The 7066-nt window shown below is 33.8% G+C and overlaps 1 pseudogene; it reads right to left on the bottom strand.

The window, feature by feature from the left end:
* Nucleotides 1–575: 575 nt before the first annotated feature.
* On the bottom strand, nt 576–2060 carry LOC147408657 (ornithine decarboxylase pseudogene; annotated as a pseudogene).
* Nucleotides 2061–7066: the final 5006 nt, after the last annotated feature.

The following is a 7066-nucleotide window of genomic DNA, read 5'->3' as shown; positions in this document are numbered from 1 at the left end:
CTCCCAAGGACCGTACTTTTATGACGTTTGTTACCCTGACAAATCTTAGAGTCAGTATACACGTTATAAAATTCACGTTTATGTTATTAATTTGTTACTTAACACACTTTAGAGTGGATTCTAACCGTATCAATTTGTGATATCCAAAAACATGATCTGATGTCACAGTGTTTTAAATAACAAAATTTTAAATACTTTGAAAAAATAATTAGAAAAGAAAAAATTAATTTTCACAATTGAAGTTCAATTTTAAATTTGAGAGTTTAGGAGCCATCCATTATCGACACTTACAATCAAGCTCAAAAGGTTTTTTTTTTTTTTTAAGTTTTATTTTTTATTTGAGTTTTTCTATGAAATCTATAAGGCTGAACTGGTGGATTTCTAATTTTATAATGCATGTAGGCACAACGATTAACAAACTTGATAAAGTAAGGGAGCTTTTGCAATAAAATTGCAACTGCCCTGTAAATCTCTCTTAATTAATTATAATCCGCTAAATGAAGAGAACTTCACCCTTACAAGAGATAAAAAAGCTACTTGAGAGACAACTACCAACACCCCCCCCTCAAATGAAAAGTAGCATTCTTAGATCACCCGTGTTAGCTGGGAGTAGAGGTAGAGCAGGCAAGGTGTGTGGATATGGCTGACGTGTTGAACCCATTGAAGTTGGATCGAATAGCAGCAGTGTAAGCTCCCATGTTTGGAAAAACGAGCCAGTCGTTCACCTGTAATTCCGGTAGTTGATAACCAGTCAAGACCGTACCCACTGCAACACATGTTGGTCCGAACACCGTTGACGTGTACGTCCTTACTCCTCGACATGTGGGGTAACCACAGTTCGATGAGCACTCCAAGGGTGTCGGACGTAAAGTCGCCGGTTCAAAAAGTACACAACTCATAGACCCGTAGACACCGTCATTGATCCAGTACTCCCGCAGATCTCCACGTACACGCCTCCCTATGATGTTGGTCCCTAGTGTGAACGACGTCTCAGCGAAGAACCGACCCGGTTCAGCAATAACAACTAAACCCGGGTAATTTGGAAAATAAGTTTGGAGAGCGGTTTGATGGTGAATGCAGCATCATCAAATATTGGGCCCACAGTAAATCTACCACCAACGTTGACTATATGCATGTGAGGCATACCAAGTCGTGTGGCTGTGTCGAATACAGTCTTGGCTGCTGCTATGGCACCACGGTAGGACCTGTATTGCGTGGCCCCACTGCCTACGTGGAATGAAACGCCGGACACAGTCAATCCAGCTGCATGAGCAGCTTGGAGAAGCGGCGTAACTTCTTCAGGCAACGCGCCATATTTAGGTCCAAGTGGAAATCTCGCATCACCATCATCAGGGGGCTTAAGACGAAGTGAGACTCTTCCTAATTCATAGATGGGTAGAATTAAAAGTCTAATTCATTATTTAAAGTGGAGGCCGTCCTCTCCCTCACACAATCTTAGAAATTCATCCCATCAACATAATTGTGAGGAGGGTAAGGGGTAGAGCTTTACTAGGTGTTTTCTTTCTAATCCAGAAAATGTTGAAGTAACATTGAAATTGACATCGTTTTAGGCATTGCTGACGTGAATGTATCTATATAACCATTCATGCTTTTCATCAAGATATGAATTAGGAGCATCTATGGTTTTCTACACACCAATGTCCCAAATGATGTCAGTTTCAATGTTTCTCCAACATGACTCTTCTAATCATTTTGGTTTCAAGATCAAAGATCGAGCAAAAGCTTTGGAATCATCAATTGAGGAACCAAGAAGACACAAATGGATCTTATTATTATTATTATTTCTTATTTCTATTCTATCTTAGATCTGTTACTTAATCAGAAAACCTAGCCACCACATCATAAGATCGAATGCATTCCCTCCAAAAAGGTTTGATGCACATCAATAACTCTCAAATATAACAATTTGAATTGGGCTAATCCTTTTGAATGCATGCGGTAAATCGTATGCAGCTGATGTGGTATAAGGGCACATAACCTTGGATCATTTTTCTTGTATATCCTGAAGATAAAGATCTATGATTATGTGCCTTTGCCATGTTAGACCATGTATGATTTACCGCATGAATTTATCATGATTCATAACAATAACCCATCACGGGATTCAATGCGGACCCTCCCACAATGAATGCTAGATGCACTTAATAAAGCTCAAACATTGAAATTGCCCTAGATCGTACTAATTCTTCGTAAGGGTCCTATTAACGTGCACCTTAAGATCATATGTTAAAGTGCAATAAATAGACTTTGAAAATTGAATTTTGTACTATAAATACCTTAAAAAAAATCTGATTTTACCAAACTATCCTTAGATGCTTATTCCCAAAGTGTATTTATTGCACCTTGCACGTTAACAAAACCCTCTTTAAAATTATACACTAATGTTTGAGTCACAATGTGAAAAAACTTCCAATTTGACGGCTTTGGGCCATCAAATTTCATAAAATTCGATGGACCAAGAGATCAAATTGACATCAAAATTTTCATTGTCAGTTTTTTTTTTTTCAACGAATCGAAATTGTCAAATTAATGAAGGACAGGAGAAATTCAATAGCTCTAAGTCATCAAATCTGGGAGCATCAAGAATTTTAACAGTTTTAGACCGTCAAAATTCAATTTCTAAAATTCATAGGTTTTGGCTCATCAATTTTTTTTTTTTGTTGAATTTTTCAATTTTTACGTAGTGAGTGACATTTTTTAAGATGACAAAAAATGACATTTTGACGTGGTGGCGTGCATATAACCATAGATGCTTTTTTACTTGTATCTCTAGCAAAAAAACATCCATGGTTATATATGCACACCACCAAGTCAAAATGTCATTTTTGTCACCTAAAGTTACCACCCAAACACAATTCAGAATTATATGATTTCAACTTAATGGAGGAAACCTAACCATCACATCATGAGAATGAATATACACCCCCCCGAAGGTTTCACGAAATCTTGAAGCATCTTGTTAACGTGTGCCCTCAGTGGGTTACCAGGAAAAAAAAAAAAAAAAAAAGAGAGAGAAAAAAGAGAGAGAGAGAGAGAAAAACGAGTGTCGTTATAGTACATTAAATATAGTTTGGAAATTGGACTCTGTGCCGAAATGCCCTTAAAAAATTATTAAAAACAAAAAACCCTCAAATTCTAATTTCCGTAGTGTATTTATTGTACTTTCACAAAACCCAATCTTGAACGTGATAATTGTGCCAAATCTACTAATCCTCTCGAATTATGTTTTGAATTGTGATAATCCGACTATCCCACGTAGCACACTCAATGGACTCTCCTGCCATGATAAATTGGAGAATCATAGATTTATATGCCTCGAGATACAAAATTACACTTAGCACACAAATATGTATCCCGAGAGATTGTGTATCCTGATGCGCACATATCTGTGATTCCCAGATTTGTCACATCTAGAGACTCGATTGAGTGTGCCACATGGGGTAATCAGATTATCACAACTCTTCTGTTTTTTCAACTTAACCGAGGAAACCTAACCGCCATGGAATTAGACAAACACTCTCCAAGAAGGTTGGATACACATCAATAAGTTTTTTTACACAAATGACCTAAAATGGACATCCTTGAGGGTCAGTGGGAGGTTCTATGGCATTGCATGATATTCATAATGGGCCTCCACTCTCTAAACACCAAAAATTACTATCTTTCTTGGGCTATCATATCTGCTGGGATTAGCCCATTCTCACACTTTTTTTTTTCCCTTACTTGGTCAAAATTCAACTTTCAAATAAATTGAATTATATTTTTAGAGATGGTAGCAACAACAAAGTCCATTACACGACTCAACAATATTATATAAAACCTTCTTATTATTAAGCTTCCATTTTTTTTTCTTTCTATTTGAATAAAATTTTAGTCAATATTAGAGATGTCCCTTTTCAAATTGCTGGCATGCTCCTCTTGACCAAGGCCTTATTTGAGAAAATAAAATAAATGTCCTACATGCTCTTGTTTACAGCGCGTAACAGCTTTGAAGATTGACAGCTTTTCTACACACACAAAATTAAATTAAAATTAAAATTAAAAAATTTGGAATTAAAATTAAGAGGTCAAGGCATTTCAGCTATTTCCTGTTAGTCTCCCATACAAAACCTAAGTCAAAAGAGACATGTCATCACTTTGAAAACATAGGAATATTTATAACATTGACCAAAACGTAGAGGTGTATATATAACTCGCCTGATATAAAATGACTTTTAGATAATCAAATACTAAGCATGTGATGTATAAGATATAATGAATCATCATCAATGTATCTAATCGTAAATAGGAAGTTGTCAATACTAAGGTTTGTGGTATCAATTAGTATTTTTTATATATCCTAATTATCTAATTAATTAATTGATGCTTTCCTAATTAGAAAATACTAATAGATACATTAAGTGTCGAATCTAATCCAACTTCAATGTTCAAGAATTTTACCTAGTGAAGAAGTCTAGTCGTCAATCGATATTTATTGAGATTTTTCGTAGATTTAATTTATTTTCATACCTTTGCCTTCATTTATTTTATTTATACAACTTTTTCAAATACCTAATTTTGTATCACATGTCATCGTTCATTCTTGTATCTCATGTGGAGACGATAACAAATGTTTGGTTGGAAAGTTTCATACATGGTCCTCACATTTATAACAATCCTAAAAGTCTCTCCCTAATATCTATCACAATTTGTTATTTGTCCTTTCCTCCGCTTGCTTACGTAAAAAACAACGCAAATTGAAACACATGATTTTCATTTGATTTTTTGTCGCTTTGTGTATGCCACGCTATTCTCATTTCTTGAAACGATTCCTCGTTACACGGCTCTTTACCAATTTAGGCGGTGTTTGCTTGCGTTATTTTTCAATGCTTATTGCTGAAAAAAATTAAATTAAGCACTTTTGTCAAAATAGCGCGTTTGTTTACTCTATATTTTCAGAGCTTACTGCTAAAAATAAGTGAAAAAAATTCAGTACTATTTTGATGCTGAAAAAAAGTGCTGAAGCAGTAAACACTTCGCTTTTTTCAACACGGACAAGTATGCCCTTTGTTTTTTTGAGCATGGACAAGTATGCTTTTATTCTTAAAAGGATATTACCTCTTATATCCCATGGATAAGTATATAAACACCCCACAAATTAATAAACCCACACCATGGCTAAATTATTTTGTCTTATATGGGTTAAAAGTTTTGGAATGAATTGATTTTTGGTGAGGATGATCTCTACAATGAGGAGATCATCCTCACCAAAAATCAGTACATCTTGAAACTTCTAACCCTATCAAAACAAGTTCAAGAATCGTAAATCGTCCCTTTAAAAAAAAAAACTATTTTTGACGAGTTAAAAGTTTCAAAATGGACTGATTTTTGGTGAGGATGATCTCTAGACCATATAAACTATCATCACTAAAAATTTGCTCATTCAAAAAATTTTAACCCATATAAAACAAAAAAAAATGGCTATAGTGTGGGTTGCCCTTATTAATGCATAGGGTGCTTTTATAATTACACATCCTTCATTTCCATCGAAAATTATTCATCCAAAATTAAGTTCTTTTAAAGTTGATTTCAAATTTTGGTGACTTGAATAACATTATTATTTTTAATTTGAAATTTATGGGCTTTTATAAATAGAAATTATTATTTATAAATTGAATATTTGAGTATTATTTATTATTTAAAAATAAATTATATTTTAATTTTATAAGAAATAATATATTATATTGTGTTTGATAATAAATAAACATTTGAAACATGCAAACAATGTATAATATGATTGTAAGGGTAAAAAAGACAATTTACCAGTTTCAGCAATGTGAATCAAACATGATTCAGCATCTAAACAAACAACTTTTTCAGCACTTAAATTTAGTGCTTATAAGTTTCAACGCTTAATGCTATTCAACACTTATTTTTTTTAGTTTAACAAACAACACCTTAATAAGAATGAAATGTTACTGAGAGCCGTGGAGCTCAAATGAATCATCAAATTTGGCAATCCAACGCCATAGCCCTGTAGATGTCAAGGTAAAAAGCTCAGATCCAACCTAACAAAATTTAAAAAAGGAATTTCTTTTGGACTTAATCCAAGGTTTTAAAAATGAACTGTTGAACTCCAAATTTAAAATTTAACTATCAAAAATAAATTTTTTTTTGTTTATTTAGAGTTCTTAGAATTTTTTCCTTTACATTCTTGTAGCATCAAATAATGTTTCTTATGAAACAAGCTTAGCTCAATGAACCCTGAATCTTACTAAATTTGTAAGGCTAGCCTTACTCATTTCTAAATTGAAAACTTATTGCAAGGGCTTTGCTCGTAGAGAATCACATTAGATTAGCATGTATTGCTGCATGACTTCCCCAATTTACAAAACTACTCTTACTAGGTTTGAGGGAAAATGCTGAAATAACATTGAAATTAGCATCGTCTCATAGATGGCTGACCTGGATGTGTGTATAGAATTGTAGATGACTTTCATCGAGATTTGAGTGAGAAGCATATGCACAACAATGTGTGAACTGATGTGTTACTCCAACATGACTCTAAGTTGAGAGTCCCACTGGTTAAAATCATATCTGAATCATTTTATTTTTATCAAATTCATATTTGAATCTGGATCCGAATTGATTTAATTAATTGATTCAGGTCATTCGGGTCAGATAATTTCAAACCGTTTAAGATTATTTTAATAAAAATAACCATAGGTTTGTGACTTGAACTCAAGACTCATTCTTTTATTTAGGGAGGCCTTAGCTACTTTGTTCAACACTTGTTGGTTGTAAAAAAATACCCTAAAAAATATAAAATATAACTTACAAGATAATAAATCATTCAGATCTAGTTGGATATAGGGATGGACCAGTATTTGACCCAGATTCGACTCAGGTCAAGTGACACCAACCCATTTTTAATTCGGATATATACTTAAAAGAACCAAATCCCCTAAATTCGAATCACTCGAATTTCGGATAAAATTTGACTCATTTTTAGACCTAGCCTCCTCATTCCAGTCCTATACAATACCTTAAGCCTCAAACTACTACT

This window comes from Akebia trifoliata, chromosome 2, assembly GCF_017979445.1.
Source record: "Akebia trifoliata isolate Shusen 1 chromosome 2, ASM1797944v1, whole genome shotgun sequence".
Taxonomy (NCBI): domain Eukaryota; kingdom Viridiplantae; phylum Streptophyta; class Magnoliopsida; order Ranunculales; family Lardizabalaceae; genus Akebia; species Akebia trifoliata.
This window is presented reverse-complemented; position numbering and strand designations above follow the sequence as displayed.